Below are 19568 nucleotides of genomic sequence, written 5' to 3'. Positions count from 1 at the left end.
GAGTATGGTTTAGCTTCCTGAGTATTATGCAAAGAAAAGATCCAGAATTAATTACTCTATTTCCAGAGGGGGACAGGAGTCTGGATATAGTCTAAACTGGACCCAGAGTGCAGAACTCTCCCAGTCTATTCAACATAGCAGGAATGGAGCCGCAGGTGCTCTGCACTCCCAGGCTGTGTGTGATCTACGTTAGCTGTTTCTGTTAGTCAGTTTCAGCATAGTGAAGACCATACTTATTACAGATCTTTCAAAATCCAGTTGAAAGAAACCTATCACTCCTATCTCTTCTAAACAAAGACTTTCAGAACAGAAAAATCGTAGAGAATTTTGTATCAGATGCCTTGAAAACCACATAGAAAAAAAAGGAATCTTCAGGGGATGGCTCTGCTTTGTAACCTGAGAAAACCTAAAGAGGTCTAGAGCCACTAGTGAATGTGCAACCTCTAAATGTCATCTGGAACTCAAAAAAATCTTTTAACTATCATTTAAAGGGCCTGGTAGAAACATTTTAAAATTATATTTCTATTTTATTTTTCTCCAAGAAAAGCTTTAGCAATTCTATTATCTTCCCACGTTTCAATTGCAAATTTAGGTAAGGAACAAATTACCTCACTGAGGCACGTTAATTCAGATTGCATATAGCTCTCAGATTGTTTTAAACAATAAGGTTTATATAATCCAAGATAAGGAGTGTACTGTGTATTCCTGAGGTACACGTACATCCTTCCTGTTACATGCACATCCTACTAACTGTCCAGACAAAAGATGTCCTAAGGCTACCACTTCAGACAGTGAAGTACTTGCTGACAGCTCTGGGCTTTAAGACAAATTAAAATAAGCCAATTTTTCAGTCTCTAGGTCTAATAAGGCTTCTGGCTTTCAGTTCTGTCAATGACTATGAGTAAAGTTCCCTGACAAGAGAGAAGACAGGGTGTTTAGTTTTCTGATGAGGGTGATTTTAAGGTAAAGACCGATTCTGCAATTCTTATTTCAGCTCTCATCAGTGAGAATCTCCTATCATTAGAAAAGCAGGAACAAAACGTTTTCAAGTCCTACTGCTCCATTCTGACTGTTCAACTCCCTTTTCACTACTGCTCTGTGGGCTGAGTGTTATTTGAGGGTGTGATGAGCACCTAAATATATATATAACGTAGCTCTTGGATCTCTCAGAGTTTAATTTGGTGACATCTATGTGTAGTTGTATTTATCACATACAAATTTCATACGTATTCCTTTACACTGTGTCTGTTTTGTTCAGAGCTTCAAAATATTACTTCAAGTTCGTGTTCTTCCAGCGATGCACATCCTCATGCCCTCAGCCACTCACACATTCATTCCTGAATGCTTCCATTTTAGAAGTTGTAGGCTGCTAAGTCATCAAACCAAAGAACCCTGTAAGCAACTGGGACAAAACTACACTTGAAGTCTGGAAAAGTAATTGAGAAAAAGATTAGATTTTTCTTTTGGTGCCAGAGCTGTTTACATTATTTTTTTATATTACTGAAAATTTGCATATAACTTGTAACAGAACTTAAGATGGAATTTGCTCCTCATTTTTTAATGCCCTGAAAAGCACAGAAACTAAATTTAGACTTTGCACAACAGATAGAAAACTTATTTTTTAGGATAAAGAATAAAATTTCCAATGAGGACATAATGCAACCATTTAATGATGTACATAGTACAGTAGATCAAAGATCAAGTCTTAATTTAGAAGTCTAAGTTGGTGAATGGCTTGTTATGATATTTCAAATTAATAATGAAAAAAAAACCAACAAAGAAATGAGGAGGTGCTCATGAGAAATGAAAAATTATCACCTGCAGAAGCTTGTTATTGTCTATGAGGAAGAAAGAAAAAGTGCATAAAAATGTAGAGCTAATTTTTATGGAAAATATTAAAACTATGTTCATTGATAATTTTCAAATCATTACCTGCCAAATTGTGAGGTTAATTCTTTCCTTGGTACAGATGCTTAAAATACAGATAGTGATCGAGTATGTGTGTGTGTGTGTGTGTCATGGCTGGTATGAACAAATTATCGAAGGTAGTCAATAAATTCCTAGAGTCATCTTTAAAATACAATGGAATAACAAGGTTTGCAAATATTTGGTTAGATTTTTTTCCCCTAAAAGTACCTTTCCAGATTTTCAGGTTTCATTTCATGTATGGGATCCAATGAGAAACCATGTGGCTTATTTTCACATTAGTGAAGGTCCCCTTTCTACAAACAGTGCTGGCCAACATAGAGGGCAGGCAATGATCACCCATCCTCTGACAGATTAAAGGCATGTCTATATTGTTATTTTAGGCTGGATTGCCAGTGCGTTTATGGAGCAAATTTTCCAGTCATTCCCACGTATCATGCTTTGGTTCACTTTGCCAAAAAATCTCAGAGAACGTGAACTGGGTTCTTCTTGGATGAAACAAACCTGAAGTTTTGAAAGCGGTCTGAGATAACCCTTGAAACATGCAGTATGGATGTCAAGGTCTCAGTGATGTTTCATCCTACAAACCTGTTCCTGTAGTTCTTGCTAAACAGAGGGAGCAGAAGCCAATTTGCACTATAGATCTGTGCCATGAAGATTTAGATTTGCACGTAGACCAAATGGGAAACCTCATGCAAAATGAAGTTAGATAATTGTGGTGAAAATGTAGCTGAAGAATTTAGAATGCAATGTAAAAGACAAAAAGCTTCGCCTTTCTTTTGTAACTAACTGAAAAAGGGAATGCTTTTATGGTAACTTTAATCAGTGTTTTCCTATCTTCACTGGCTATGGCTCTATATTCTGTACAGCTTTCTTGATTCCTGAAAACTCTTCCCTGATATCATCTTTTTTGATTCTCCACCAGCTTCTGTACAAAGGGTAAAGGTCTCACCCTTAGATGTTCCTTATGCTCGCTCATCCAGTAACAAACTGGTGCACACTTCTAAACATCCATGAGAAAAATTATTGTCTATTTCTTTCTTGCTATATAACTGTTTTTTAGTAATTTAAAATGTTTGTGGTTGTAATACAAACACATACACGTATGAATTTTTAAATTGGTTTTACAGACAGCAGATTGGATTTAAAGAATTCTGCAAAATTTGCTGAGGAAAACCAAACCAAGAGGATAATTTTTTACAAGTTAATTTTCTTGTCAGAAAATCCATACATTTTTGTGTTCAGTCCTGTCCCTTGGTATAGAACTTTTATGAGGAGAAAAATCTTCCCATCAACTCTACCGCTGTAGAGAGATCCTGGTTTGGGAAACTACTCATATGCAGAAAAGCATCAAGATAATTTCACATCTGCAAAAATTAAGACTGTATTTATATACCTGATTTTGTTGTTAGTGATCTCATTTAATAGGGTTAGGTCTTCAAGTCAGACAAGCTGTATTACAATATGTTCCTAATAGCTCCATACATTTATGGAGCTTCATAAGTTGTTTTTAAGTAAAGCAGGCCTGAATAATTCAAGCATTGCCATGAACATTAATGTTGGCAAGATCAGTAAAAGCATCTCTCTTTAACAAAGTGTCAGTGGAAACCAAATTTGTTGCAAATTTCGTTGATCTGAGAATAAAAGAAAAATGAATTGCAGATGTTTAGCAGATGTGTCTCTCATATAAGGTGCAGCAAGAGTAAGTTCCTCTTTGAAGTATGGTAGCAGTCCAGCAATAATCCCTCACTTCAGCCTATATAGGCTTGAATTCGTATGAAAATCATCTTTGTGAGTGTGAGAAGAGGGTATAATTCTAAATTTAAATATATCCTCTATTTATAATCTCCCTTGTTTCATTGTCCCATAGGGCACTGCAATAGTGATTTATTTTCGTTACAGTTTTTTGACCTAAGAATAACCTCTGTTGTAAATCATAGCCTCTGTGGGTATATGGATGCCAAGGAAGCTGGCTTGCACAAAGTCATACATTTGATGAGTGACAGGAACAAAACTCTTCTTTGTCTATCATGTGCTTTAAAAAGCATTAAATAATGCCTCTTTTAATGTCGAGTTACATCACATGGAGGTCAGCGATGTAGCCAGGTATATTGTCTACAGTTCAAGCCAAGTCTATAAGCAAGTATTTAGAGAAGCAGACATCCTTAAAGAGATGCTTGAGTTACCTGCATGGTCAAAGAAGCACATGCTTTCGAAGCCCTCCATAGGGAGATCCTGTCTGCACATGACAGCTGTCTAAACACCAGTACCGCAGCCACCACCAGTACCACAAGCTGCATAGTGGCAAACACTTTTAGTAGTTCCTCTAACTGGCCAGATTTTCTTGACAGCTTAAAAACAAGTCTTCGATTCGTAGCATACAGAGAACTATCATTTCCTCACCTCATGCATACAACTAGAGATTAATATTCTCTGACAAGAGAAGTACCAGGCAAACTGCTTTCCCTACCCTCCTGCCCTGCGCCTCACACCCCTTATTGCTATTAACAATATTAGACGTGCTCTAGGTGGCTCTACAGGAGTAATATCAGAGAAAATTGAATGCAAAACTTTTTATTTTCCTGAACAACTTCATTTTGGAATTGATTCCTTTGGTGTAAGAAGTCTGCACTTGCTGAATTGTCTTATGTCTTCCAGCTGATGGAGCACACAGGAAGAAGGCATAAAATTTGTGGGGCTTTAATTGAATTACAAATTTTAATGTGAGGATATTACGTGTGGTTTTTCTCTTTTTTTCAGAAGGAGACACACTGACTATGGTATGCTGCATGGTGAAGGAAAAGAAGTTGTTTCTAGCTCAGTTTTGTGTGAGTGTATGGAGAGCTTTGTTTTTCATTCTTTGACAAGAGCTTCTATTTCAGCAGGTAGCCATTAGTTCAGTACTTTTAGGCTTAAATTCAAATATTTACATGGTTAATGTGACATAGAAGCAGCTATTTTATTTAAAAAACTGAGTACTAATAAACCAGTGTTGTTTTCTGAAAGATTTGATACTAAAAATTTGATAAAGAGATTCATTCTAAAAATGTCCTGATCAGCCTCTGATACATAGAGCATTTAATAGGTAAAATGTTCCTATTTGTCCACATGCAAATACATCAGTCAATTCCAAATGGATATCTTGCCTCAGAAGTCATCAAAGATTTTGGCTCTGATCCTGGGAAATCCTTCCACTCACCCTGTTTCCTTCATCCTATAATGTCATGTTCCCTGTTAAACTTTTCCCTACTTGTTAGTCATTGCTGACAGCAACATTGGTGGTAGACAAAACTCCTGAGTTTGTTGCCACAGCATGCTTCGCTGTTCTGCTGCTAGACATTTAACATAACCCATACAACCCACTTCTCCATGTGTGGATGTCCTGGCATGTGCAACATGCACTGTGCTGTGCCATTCCCCATTTGCAATGTTGAGTTTGGAAGTGCCCTCAGGGTTTCTCTGAATTATCCACTTCTGGCTATGTCTCTTGCTTTATTGACATGGCATCACCATGCCAATAAAGCTACATATGGCCCCTTGGTGTGTCTTTCTACAAAATGTAGAATAGACTAGACTAGAGTGTTTCAGTCAGAAGGGACCTACAGTGATCATCTAGTCCAACTGCCTGACCATTGCAGGGCTGACCAAAAATTAAAACATATTATTAGGAGCATTGCCCAAATACCTCTTAAACAGTGACAGTCTTGTGGCATCGACTGCCTCTCTAGGAAGCCTGTTCCAGTGTTTGACCACCGTGTTGGTAAAGAGATGCTTCCGAATGTCCAGTCTGAACCTCCTCTGGTGCAGCTTTGAACCATTCCCATGCATCCTAGATACCCAGGAGAAGAGCTCAGCACCTCCCTCCCCACTCCCCCTCCTCAGGAAGCTGCAGAGAGCAATGAGGTCGCCCCTGGGCCTCCTTTTCTCCAAACTATACAAGCCCAAAGCCCTTAGCCACTCGCCATGGGACATGTCTTTCAGCCCTTCACCAGCTTTGTTGCTCTCCTCTGGATGCTTTTAAGGACTTTCACATCCTTCTTATATTGTGGGGTCCAGAAATGCACACAGCACGCCAGGTGAGGCTGCACCAGCGCTGAATACAGCAGGATAATCACCCCTCTGACTGGCTGGTTGTGCTGTGTTTGATGCAGCCCAGGATGTGGTTTGCCCCCTTGGCTGCCAGGGCACACTGCTGACTCACACTGAGCCTGCTGTCGACCAGCACCCCCAGACCCCTTTCTTCAGCTACCTCTCCCCCAGTTTATACTTGTACCCAGCGTTACTCCACCCTAGGTGCAGAATTTGGCATGTCAACTTGTTGAATTTCATCCCATTAACCATTACCCTATGTTCCAATCTATCTAGATCCCTCTGCAAGGCCTCCTGTTGCTCAAAAGAGTCAACAGCACCTCCCAGTCTGAGATAATCAGCAAGTTTACTAGGGGTGCATTCAACTCCTGCATCCAGATCATTGATAAATATATTAAACAGGACCAGCCCTAAAATTGAACCCTGAGGAACGCTGCTGGTGACCAGTCACCAGCCAGATGTAGCCCCATTCACTGCAACCCTTTGAGCTCTGCCCTTCAGCCAGTACTTCACCCAGCACACCATAAACCCACTCATCCCACAGCTTGACAACCTGGCCAGAAGAATACTGTGAGGGACAGTATCAAAGCCTTAATAAAATCCAGAACAACTACATCCACCGCCATCCCTTCACCCACTAGGTGGGTGACCTTATCATAGAAGGGTATCAAAGTAGTTGAACAGGCTTTTCCTTTTGTGAACCCGTGTTGACTATGCCTGGTAATTGCCTTATTCTTTAAATGCTTTTCAGTAGTACCCAGTAAAATCCCCGTAATTTTTTCCAGGAACTGAAGTTACGCTAGTAGGTCTGTAGTTCCCTGGGTCTTCCTTCATGCCCTTTGTGTAGGTTGGAATAACATTGGCTAGCTTCCAGTCAGCAGGGACCTGCCCAGACTCTGAAGGTCTTTGGTGGATGATTGAGAAGGGTCCTACCGTAATATCCACTAGTTCCTTCAGCACTTTGGGATGAATCCCATCAGGCCCCATGGACCTGTGAATATTCAGCTGATACAGCTGGTCCTTTCCAATTTCAGTGTCCAGAAATGGAAAGTCACTGCTCTCACACTTGTGGTCATACTGACCAAGCTCGGTGTGATTTGATCACCAGCCCCCATTTATTTATAGTCTGATGCCGTTTGTGTCCCTTGTCAGTCACCACACAGCCACAGCTAACCACCTGAGCAGCGTACCCCAACTCCCACCTTGCTGCAAAAGCAGACCTACTCTGCTACACTGGTTTCAAAGAAGCTCTAGCAATACCAAAAGCCATATGCAGAACCATATAGGCCAAGAAAGGCTGAACAGATTAGTTTTTATTTGAATGCAGAATTCCCCATAGAAACTTGCTACCCCATTGCACCCATTGCTCCACATCCACTTTCTCCTCCTCTCTGAGTTGCAACAATTAACTAACACAGTTGTCCTTGTAGCATACCCTGATTAGTCTGGTCCATGAACATGAAAGAAACACTGTACAGATACTTTGTACATGAAAGTACATGTACAAATGTATGGTGCATTTGTATGTATGTGCATACATGTATGTACATACATACATACATGTATGTACCATACAAATGTATGGTACATGTACATGAAAGTACATGTACAAATGGGTACAAATGGGGTGCTACCCCATCGCACCCATTGCTCCACATCCACTTTCTTCTCCTCTCTGAGCTGCAACAAGTAAGTAACTCAGTTATCCTTGTAGCATGCCCTGATTAGTCTGGTCCATGAACATGAAAGATACACTGTACAGGATTGTTGATTGCCCTGTGGGAACAGGGAGCATGGCACATGCTTGGGTCCATGTCCCACAACACAAACATCTCTCAGCCCTGGCACCTGCTGATTTCTGCCATGTTCTGGTAGAAAATTGGCTCAAGCTCCTGCAGGTCAACAGGCTAGCTGGGAAGGTCCCGCTCCTGGGCTGTGAGGTGATATTTCTTTGTGTGGAGTGCTGCCTTCTGAGAAAGAGTTTCTCTTTGCTTTCTCCTCTCTCTTCTCTGTGGCGCGAACAGGCAAGCCAATTCAAGGTTGAAGGCGACAAATTGTACATGTAGGATTGGCACTAGTCTCACACTGGACCTAACTGGCTGCGCTGTGTGGCTATTTTGTGTGTGGGTGGACATTGATGCTGGCTCCCCAAGGGGTGCCCAGCAGAGTGGTGCTTCCAGATCAGAACTCCCCCTGCCTGCTGTATAGTCATCCTCTTCCTACAAAAGGATTTTGCAGTTATCTCAGACTTCAACCTCATCTTCCCTTCTTGGGAGGACTGAGCTTGGGCTCGAGAAGTACAAAATGATTCCTGTCTAAGTTTATCTGGCTTAACTATTGCAAGTAAATGTCACCATTGAAAAGGATACCACCATGCTGAGGTGAGAATTTGGACTTCAGAATAATCTGAGCATTACTTCCCTGGTGCTTGGAGTTGTTTGGAATCAAAGACTTCCAGAACAAAGAGATGATTTTGGGCCATATTCAGCACTTTGGAAATAAAATGTGCAATACTGGTATGTGCCTTGCCTCGAGATGCAGTGCTGGTACTGAAGAGAATGTATGGCTTCTTAAAGTCACCCTGCCATGCACACACAGAGAACAGACAGGCACCCCAAAGTTTCTTTCCAAGAGTGGCTTCTCTGGAAGAAAACATTGAAGGTACTGGAGCTAAAAAAAGTAGATTAAGTCTCCCCAGAAAATAAAATCTATGTATTTGGGAAGAAAGAACAAATCCCACTTCTCCATCACAACTTTTACCATTTATATTTGTATGTGGTATACATATGATATATGAATATGTAAAAAGCATATTTGTATTTTTATTTATATATGGGTGTATGCATATGGTAAAAGTCGTGATAGTGAAGTGGGATTTATTCTTTCTTGCCAAATAGACAGAGATATAGATATATGGTAAAATAAAATAATTCTAAAATATTTGCTGATTGGAAAGAAGGAGAAGGAGAAATAATACATCTTCTATATATGCTTGATAATACTGGGAAGTACTCAGATTGGAGTGATAGGGGCTGTATAAGTGACACCAATGAATAAATTATACTTACACATAAAATGATGGGAATTTGGAATACATTGTTAAAGTAGTTTGGGAAATCACTGAACAATTTGTGTGAGTTGCTTTGCGTTCTGCCACTGGAGCCATCTGTCTGTTGAATGGCAGCTTTTCTGGTAAACATAAACTATGTTGCTAGTGCAAATGTATGTGCTAACAATGAAAGTAAATGTCTTCAACAGAATAGATTCTATTCCCTTTAAATTCATATCACTCGTGGCCCTATTATCATTGCAAAGCAAAAATACCTGTCACATTTCAATACTTACATGGCAGAATTCTTTATTTATGTAATTGTTAGACATCACTTGAGTCTTTCTGAACTAAGTAAATGATGTCATGATTAAGATAAGAATATCTTCAAATTCACAACCGACTGAAACTTTAACTCCTTGCTGATGCATGAGTTCATCCTGAAAAACTAAGTATGGAGATAATCCCTAATTTGAAATATATATGATATGAAATACATATTTTGCAGGCTTATTCTATTAATTAGTCTGTTTAACTTTTTCACTTGCCTTTAGTACTACCAATAAGAGTTCAATGCACTTAGTCAGTCCTTGAGTTCTAGGTTCTTATGGATCTGTGTAAGTAATAATACATTATTTGTAGTAAAATCAATTTGATAAATTATGTTTGATCATTGCCTTTCTACACAGCTGGTTTTAAAACGGTTTGTAATTTTACAGAAGTGTGTACCTTTAATACTGAACCTTTAAAAGTGTTTTGAAAACAATTGTAACTTCATCGGTATTTCACAAACTATATTCATCTACAATTTTGTCATTATTTATTTATCCATACCGCTATGTGATCATGCACTGATAACACTGTTGTTTTCTCAGGTGAAAGACTATTACACTGATAATAAACAAGAGCAAAGAGTAAAAAGTATAATTCTTCTAAAGAGAAAGAATTTGTATCATAGAGGAAGGCTGGCAGGTTTTCAGATGTTTTTGGATATTTAAAATAGTTATCTTCAATTTGTCAGATCTTTCTTCTGTACTGGTAAAATAATCCACTATGACCTAATATCTGATTTTTTTATATATTATTATTGCCATTTGATAGGTTTCCAGGTTTAGCTGATAGTAATTGTTAGAAATCCCCTCTATTTGAAACCAGATGTCCATCATTACCTTGTTCAAAGCCTGGTTCAAAGTGCAATGAATTTAAGGAAAACGGTAAAATGATCCTAGAGCCAAGTACTGCACATCTGTAATGAGGGGTTACCTGCATGTCAGGGACTCAGCATGACTGATGCCGGGTACCTGTTGATTTCCAGGGATGAACACAACATCAGACAGTGAGCCAGTATTTGTTACCTACCTGACATCAATCCCAGTACTTCCCAAGCTGCTTTACAGCTTAAAATGCTGTGTATTAAGGTTCACATTCTCAAGGGAAAATGAAGTACTCACATGCCTTTTCAAGTGTCTAAATCTAACATGGGAAAACAGTGGCAACAATGACACTCAAACCTGCTCCTAAAAGCATAGAAATCTGAAATTTCTGTAGCTGGATGCGTAAGCTTAAGTCTTGGCACTGTTATGCTGTATTGGTCCCCTTCTTTCAGCCTCTTATTTAGGTCCTTCTGGGAGTCATAAAACAAGAGCTTGCTTGCATGAAGTGCAGGAATAGGCAGCTAAGCCTCTGCCCTCTCCACACACACATACAGGAGAAGGAAATTTTTCTACCTTTTCCCCTCATAGCTTTGCCATTAGGATAGTCTAGTAGGATGCGGGCTGTCCTGTTGCAGAGGATGCTGTCGTGTCAGAAAGCAGATGAAGACGGATGTTTAGACGAGTGGTTAGGAAACTCAGGTAGAAGGCAGTACTGGTTCCCCCTCTGTGTGAAGGAGTGTTTGTTTTACACAAAGTGAAACAGCTTAACAAGAAGACTGAGAGCTTCCAGATTCAGTATAACTGTTGTTAGCTGATGAAAGCATTCTTCATGCAGGTGGGAGACATGGTTTATGGTCCCTCAGGCAGAGATGGCGGGAACTTAATGCAGTGCCGTTAATGCTCGAGTCACTCAGGAGCTGGTCCCAAAGGGTATTGAGGCATTCAAGTAACTTAGCCAAAGATAATACCTACAAGAGGAGAAAAGACACCATCAAAGACTAAGACTTTCTGGTTTTCTGACAAATGGGGTTGAAGAAGCTACTGGGTTAGAGCTCATGGATGATGGGAAATGTCAGTCTTCCTAAGTCCACAATTGTTCTGGATTTAATGCTGACCTTCTTTTATTATTTTCCCTCTTTTAAGAGATATGTTGAATTTGAGAATGTGGTTTGGACCCATCTTCATCTCTACCTTCAATTCACTGACATTTTAAATAGGTCTTAAATGTTGACTCTGAAGAAAAATTTTCTCATAGAATATATCCCAGTTCTCTGTTCTAGTACATCTACCCTTGCTTTATTTTCCACAAAGCAGGGCCGTAAACTTGGTTAGCCTTACACTTTGTTTTCTCCAGGACCATGTTGGTTTACAGCAGGTATACCAAAACTGAAGAAGGGAACTATGGGAAACTCCAATTTGTTATTTATTTATAAACTTGACATTACATATTATGCAAAATTAAAATCTCAAGCTTGTTCTTGCCCCAGTTATTTTGAGAACAGTCTCTTCAGAGCTTTAACAGCCCTTTGCCATAGATGGCACAAATGTATGCACTTCTCAGCTGCCGAAATGTGTTCACTTTTGGCTGTGGCACTAATTCATTAATTTTATTTATCAGCTCATTCTAATAGAGGGGAATTCAGCACCTGAGCTGGTTAAGTTTCAGAGGAGGCACTGTGCAGTACTTTTTCGCATCTGAGGTATGGCTGTAACAGACATGGGAAGAAAGGATGGGGGCATGAAGCACCATGAGGCACAGGTTTGTGTTTAACTGTGCAGTCATCCTTCAATCTTACATTTATTATGGCTAAGTGTAGGGCAGCCCTAGTTCAGACATTGGCAGATGTCACCTACAGAGGAAGCAAAAAGTAAAATAAGGATGGAACTACTGGAAGAATATTTGACTCTGGCAGGAGAGTGGTTTTCCATTTTATAATTACAGGTATAAGTGCTAACCTAGCAAACTGCCATAATTTAGTTTCTACTAAATTGACCTTCCTTCTGGACTTTGCCAGAAGGCTTGATTCATTAAAGCTCATTGAGTTATTAGAGGTATTCAACTGAAAATTACTACAGGAGTACAAAATATTCATGGCAGGCTGAATCATACCTTCAAAAGTGAACCCTAGTAACTCAGAAGAGATTCAGTCCAGCTCTTCTCATCTATAAGTGTGTATGTCGGACTTCTGTGTTGGAGGGCCTAGAAATATCTTGTAAGAATTTTTGCTGTTTAATTCTGAGGATATTTTTGATGCCTAAATTATTTTCTCTTCCTACTTAAAGTAAGTTTCAACTTCAGTAGTTTACCATAAACCGAGCAGAATGTCTTGTACTTTCTTTAATCATTAGACTCAAAGATTGCTCTACAGAAATGATTCCTTTTAAGCTTTCATAAACATTTACTGTAGGATCTCACTTCTTAAAAATATCTAAGCATATCACTGCATGTGGCTCTACATTCTTATTAAATCAAGTGTGTCATCTTGTGCTACTGCCACCTCAGAGATACAGGAGACAGTGCTCTGGAATTGCCAAGGGACATGAGAATGTGGCCATTATATTTTCTACAGGATGTTAAATGATTAATATTTGTAAATTAATGCATTTAAATTATATGTGCATGAGACACTCCACGTCTTGCAAATACATCCGAGAGACCCATTTGAAAAAAAATGCACCTGACAACTTCTCTTTTGCTATTGGAGTCTATTTGGGCTGGGCAAGTGAAAAAGAAACAGTGGCATGTAAGAATTATAATATACAAGATATAGCGTATTTCTGGGCAATTATAACATGCCTAGGAAGGTGTTGCAAGGCATAAGGCTGAAAGGCCAAATGACTTTACCCACTTGAGAAATGCAATAATTCCCTGGAAATGCACCGCCTGGAGTATATTATTACTGTTATGAAATAGAATTCATGAATAGAAAGAAGGAAAATGGTGAGGAGGAGGACAGGCCTATCCATGCATGTACCAGCTAGTATTAAAGTGGGTATGACATCAGTCACAGCCAATCAAACAGGCGCAGTAATGTCCAAAGTACTACAGACACTTCATAATTAAGTAATGAGACATGACAGGGTGTGAATTGTGCTGTATTAATTCTCGCCGAGTGTGTTGTTGTAAGGCAAGTAAATGAAGGCTGGATGCCATCGGTGCAGCCAACTGTGAATTAATCCTTTCCCATTCTCAAAATGGAACCTCTTATTGTGGTTTTATAAAATGTTAATTTCTAAAATATTTATATTGTTAATTAAATGATGAGTTTCTAAGCCATGACGGCAATCAGAACCGCTACTCTTGACTCAGATCCCCCACAGTCAGTCAAACCAGCTGTTTTCTATTGTCCATTTGCTAATGTATTCTAATATCCTGCCTTCTAATGCCTACTGTCATATCTGCATTCATCTGCATATAAGAAGCGTCTAGATATGCCAGTAATGGTTAGTGAAGTCCTTTGAGCATATAAAGTGCTATGGAAGTGCTAAATATGGCTTTTGTTTACTATTCAAAGAAAACACTAGTGTAGCGGGGGATGCTGTGCATGTCCCTTGTCAGTCAGGACTTTGTTCTGTTCACTGTGATTGGGAGCAGTGTTTTTTAATACTAAAAATAAAGCTTTTGGGGTTTGTGCCTTTGCAAAATTAGGGCATTCATTTTTCTTTGTTAGTAAGTGACTCCCAGTCAGACCCCACTTAAAATATCAGTTTTCTATAGTATTTCTTTATGGTACTCTACACTGGTCATTAATTTAGTATAGACCATTTTTTTTGGTGATATGAGACTGGCTCAGGGACCTAGTGCTGCTGCTTTACATTTCCAGTAAAGGTTTTGGCTTTGGTTTCAATAGGAAACAATTCATACTTGGTAAGCTCATGGAATCTACATTCCTGAACAGGCTGAAGAAGATTTATCACTAGACCAGGGGCCCTCAAACTACGTCCCGCAGGCCGGATATGGCCCCCCAGGGTCCTCAATCTGGCCCCCAGTATTTACAGACACCCCACCCCACCCCCACCCCCCCCCGCCGGGGGTTGGGGAGGAAACCAAGCAGCCACAGATGACTGCCTGACACTTCATCCACGTGCCAGCCCCCTGTTTAAAAAGTTTGAGGACCCCTGCACTAGAGGCATCCTTAAAAGTACAGCATGGTTGGTTGCTATATAAAATCATTAAAAAAAATGCCTAGGCAAGCAAGGAAATCCACCTGGGCGTTTGTCTGTGATTGCTGTTCTGCTGTTACAGCTAGAAACGCTCATTAGCTTTTAAAAATCCCTGGAGTGCTACTGAAGGGGCAGAGGTGGCACTGTGACATTAATGCATGGGGCTGGATGTCACTGTGACCTGTGAAATGTCCACACCACAAACTGTCAGGGCTAGAGATTACTAACAGTGAGAAAACCTGAAACTTCATTTCTGCAGAGAAATTGCAGAGATGAGTTTCAAGATGTTTGTTTTGGAGATCCACATGAAGGTAAAAACACCTAGGCAATGTCACCAGAACACTGCACCAGCTAGCCAATAGATGACATGCTTTTCTGATCCTAATACCAGTTATTTAGTTTCATGAGCAAAGATATGAAGAAGTTTCTTTGCTGAACATTAAGCAAACGTACTGTTTCAAAATGTTAATAGAAATAACATTTCTACATGTTGTTCATTCCCAAGACCTTCGTACACTTAATTTGTCTTTGATAGTCATTTTTGGAGAGATCAATTAATTTAATAGTGTGTAGTAATCCAAATACATAATCAAAACTGGAAACAACAAAAGGTATTGTCCATATTTGAAACTGCCAGTGTAATTACAGGTAGAAAAACTGTAATTACCTTGACTGGAATTGTTATTCATTATTGACATCATCACAGGATTTGAGCCAGGTCATTTATCAATGATGTTCCTGCAGAGAGAAGAAATATTATTCTTATTATTGTATACTGTAATCACACACTTGACATGCAGTACTTGGCTCCTAGCATTTTACAAAGTCTAGATTTATTTGTACTTTGAAAGAAAAATGTTTTCTTTTTCTCCCAGACGCCTTTTAACTTTCTTTCCAAAATCAAAAGATGATTGAAATTTTAGAAGTGCCTCATTCTGAATGGTGTTGAGAGCTGTCCTTGGAGTAAGGAACACAGAAGTGTTCAGGTAAACGTTCAGTAGTACATCATATTGAAAATTATATATTACTGTGTATATAAATGTACATACATGTCCATACACAACCCAAAGATATATAGATAATGTTATTAAAATAAAAGGATATATTACACTAAATTTTTTGAGTAACTCTTCTCAGCCCAGCGTGTTGCAGGACCTGCCTTCATCTACTCACTGCAAGAGCAGGGAGCAATTCTGTCTGGAATCAGACAGTCATGAATCAAGGCAATGTGGGAATTCTCGATATTTGGGTGGCTTGGACCCTGTCAGCATCTGGGTGAAACTACTGGTTCCCTTGTCTGCTGTGTTTTTTAAGTACGCACTTTGCAACTAAGACTTGAGCACACTGCTAATGTCAGGTCATTCTGGTCCAAACCTTTTAGCTTCCATCATTTAACCTTCTGGGCAAATGAAGTCAGGCTGATGTCTTGGAATCTGTAACAGCAGACACAATTTATATTTTAACTGTGAATTATTTTATGTGTGGCATAAAGGCACCTTTTAGTAATGCACATGGAGTAAATTATTTAAACAAATAAATTATAATAAATAAAATTAAGAAATCTGTAAATATGCATGACCCCACAAGTAGCTCCAGACTAATATGTACTTACTATATATATTTTGGTTTGCTCTATAGGCTTCTCAAGCTTTCATACTTTCCTTACCTTGGTTTTCAGCAGGTTTTCGGGCAGGGTGTAAAAGACTGCTAAGGAAAACAATACTTGGGTTTTTTTATGGTAGATTTGCACTAAGTTGATTGGTTATTAAAGTGCCAAAAACAACATCTCATTTCACCTATTATCAAGTGCTTGATGAATTTATTTTTGTTTCCTCCCTGGAAACAAAGCCTTAGAAACACTTTTTTTCTGTTCAAATTCTTGTTTATCACAATAAAAAGTAAATATTTTCCTTTCCTTAGTGATTCTTGCTTTCCAAAGTTCACAGCTCGAGTCTGTTGTCCATATGCAGGACTTTAGTGGCATTTAAAATACACATGGTTTCAGCTTTGATTCCCAAAGAGTGATTCAAAAGCCTAAACATAGGTGTCTAATACCATTCAGATGCCTTAGGATATCCTGCCTGGCATCCAGCTGCTGCTTCAGAAGGGCTCTGGTCTCCCACAGACCGTGTGTTATCTCTGCCAGTCTCACACAGATGCTGTGAATACCCCAGGATGTTTAAAATTGTGCAAAACGACTATGCTCAGGCACCTGCACTGCTCCCCCTCATGTTCCCTGCTCACAGCAAGCTTTCCTGGAGCAAGCAGCACAGTTTATGTTCATGTTTCTGTATTTCTAAATGCCCCATGTAGGGGCAATCCATGACTATTCAGAAGCATTTGACAGCCCCTTGTCTTGCCATGAATACTTACATCATTCTATCTATTACACAATACAGTATGAAAACTCATATTCTCATCTCTTAAACAATCAAAACATACTTGTAGATTAATTTTAATGCACATATTTTTTCCATTTGAATACATCGTGATTAAAAGTTCACGACCTTGATTATATTATGCAATTTGAGAAATCGCCAACAATGTCCATGGTGATTAAATATTCCACTTTGTAATTATTTTGTAACTTTTGTTCTGCTCTTTGCTTACTCCAAAAATTATCATAAAATTTTGAAAGATGTCCTCAGTGCAGAATATGTCCATAAAATATTAAATATTCAATTTTCCTCTATCATGGCTTGAAAAATTCATAATTACATGATGATCCACATAATAACTCATTCTGAAAAGTCATATATGGCACTCCCCCTGTGACTGAGTTAATAATTTACTGCTGTGTGGGATTTTCACTCTGCACTGTTAGTCTTGGGAACATTTATTAAGCAAATGTTCATTTGCAAAGATCAGAATGTGAATGAAGAGGGTAAGAATTTAATGAGGAGTGACAGACAGGTGAACTGATTCCATATAGTTCTTTACTGCAGAAGAAAGCAGATAGCTTTATCTTTCATAGCCTCGATAGACACATGAAATGAAATATAGAAGACAGGGGGCAAAAGGAAAAAAAAAAGTACTTCCTAGAAGGGCCAATGGAAGGATAAATCAGAGAAACTCATGAACATGATTCAGACCAGTTGAAATGGCTGTTCATGTTCTGTACCTTTGGACTTATATAGCAGCAATATTCAGACTTCTAGGTTTTGAGATCTTTGCCCAATTTTGGCAATAGAGTACTTTCAGCATTAAAGAAAAAAAATCAAATCCAAGAGTACGGCATCAGCTTATCTGACAGCAATATACTCCTGGAGAAGCAAGAAAAATTTTTAATTTTTGTTTCAAAATACATTGTAGTTTATGATTACCCTTTATAATTTTCAGAATAAGAAACACAGACAATATAATGCAGGTACAATAAGTACCACGACTTAATCAACATTTTTTTTACTAAATAATGAAAAGGTTTGCCAAACATTAACTGTGTAACTCATTTATAGGATTTTCAGGTGTTGTCTAATCAAACATACACTAAATAATATTGATTCAGGGTTTTCTTTGTAAAAGAAATCCAAGAAAAAATGAAATGCCACAGGAAGTTTTTATAATTGATTCAGAATTCAGTTTTGCAAAATACTGAGCATGTTGTTCCTGATACAGCAAAAAGCTAATACAGTTATCCAAGACTTATGAAGTTTTCTCTTGCTTAAAGGCAGGTAAGTACAAATTTTAGTGTTTTACTGACTAAGGGACATTTCATTAAACATGCCATGACTTCAACAAGACTAAACAAGTCTTTCTCAATCTGTCACCACTGGTATGCTCAAGGATACAGTATACAGCTATACTTTCCAAAGGTTTCTCAATATAAGGCCCCGAATATTAGAATTTATACTTTTACACTCAAAAAAAGATTGTTGTGTCATATCCCCTAACTGAAATCCGGCAAAACTGGAATTTCCAGTTGGTTTACATGATTAATTTACTTTCATTCCAATATGGATGTTTTTCAGTGGATTTTTCTTCTCCATGAAAATTTAAATTTCCTAAAATATTTTTGGCCTCCAGAGCCCTGAAATATCACTTCTGAAAACTGCAACATTTATTGCTGAGATCATTGCCAAGATGAAAACAACTCTCTTGAAGATGACAATTATTCTTTCAGTGTGTCATGCTTCTTTTTTTATTTCTTTTTGGCTGTGGTGGATGATTATGTAATCATGGTGCACAGTGAATTTCTTTTTTGAAAAAAAGGGACGGTACAACAAGGGACATGTGGGGAAAAAACAATGCAAAATATAACTTTCTGAAAAAGTTGCAAAAAATTATTTTTGTTTAAAAGTTACACATTTTGAAAGAGAAATTTCAAACAGTGGGTGTCAGCATAATTTTCCTGGGTATATATTTCCCTGGATATAAAAGTTTCATCTGACGATGACTGAATTTGTTTTGGCACTTGATTTGATTACAGCTTTTAATTTTCAAAAGTCAGTCCATGACTATGTCAGACATGAGACAGAGGCTTTGGCCTAAATTTTTGATGCAGAATCCCAACTTCCATCCTCTATTAGTGGACAGTTATCTGAGAAACTTAAAAATAAACAATCAGACACAGAAAAGATTTGGTTTAGTCACTCAATGCAATGACTCCCACCTACACTTAAAAATGTAGGAATTTTTAAAGAGAAATTAAGAAACGCCTAATTCTCTCAACAGGCCAGGCAAAAAGCTGACAGAGAAGCTCCAGTATAGATTTCTGCACCTTTTATATAAGCATAGAGTCAAATTAATCCAATCTCAGTGACAAGAGCATAGAAATTAAGAGGGTTTGAAGAGCAGGTCAAAGAGAGGGTTTGTGAAATGCATATCCTTCATTTCTCCTTCAAGGGTATGTAATATGAGGAAGTAATGAAGATGACTGACTGAAGCAGCAGTAAAAATGACCGGGAGAAGGAACATAAATGGTTGTGAAAACTGGCAGAGGTAAAGGTAACTATCTCATGGAAATTATTTACATGCAGTTTCTTAATTAAGTTGTCTAGATATGGAACCCTTTGTTTTCAGGTTATTCCCAGTGTTTTCAAGGGTCAGTTTAGAAGGATCTGATTTAACAACCTCATTTTTGACATGGCTCTGAAAATAAGAGACTGTGGACAAGGTTTTTTAACAGAAATTTCTGGGATGTATTCAAAGAGGATGAATTGGGATATCATAAAGGGAGAATGAGGTCA

At 38.4% G+C, this 19568-nt stretch overlaps 2 long non-coding RNA genes across 3 annotated transcripts in view; one reads left to right on the top strand and one right to left on the bottom strand.

The window, feature by feature from the left end:
• LOC130145247 (uncharacterized) overlaps window positions 1–15816 on the bottom strand; it is a 24629-nt gene extending 8813 nt beyond the window's left edge. Inside the window, exons 1-3 of the long non-coding RNA XR_008820426.1 lie at window positions 15757–15816; window positions 15050–15120; window positions 10792–11186 (exon numbers count right to left, since the gene is read on the bottom strand). This is a non-coding gene — a long non-coding RNA (uncharacterized LOC130145247). The remainder of the gene's footprint in view (window positions 1–10791; window positions 11187–15049; window positions 15121–15756) is intronic.
• Window positions 1–19568, top strand: part of LOC130145246 (uncharacterized) — a 27071-nt gene extending 7503 nt beyond the window's left edge. The window contains exons 3-4 of one of the 2 annotated variants that reach the window (XR_008820425.1): window positions 4687–4754; window positions 19225–19568. This is a non-coding gene — a long non-coding RNA (uncharacterized LOC130145246). Of the gene's footprint in view, window positions 1–4686; window positions 4755–6291; window positions 6364–19224 lie in introns of those variants that run through there. The other variant, XR_008820424.1, reaches the window with a different exon arrangement.

This window comes from Falco biarmicus, chromosome 2 (genome assembly GCF_023638135.1).
Source record: "Falco biarmicus isolate bFalBia1 chromosome 2, bFalBia1.pri, whole genome shotgun sequence".
NCBI lineage: Eukaryota > Metazoa > Chordata > Aves > Falconiformes > Falconidae > Falco > Falco biarmicus.
Note: the sequence above shows the minus strand (reverse complement) of the source record. Positions and strands in the feature narration are given on the sequence as shown.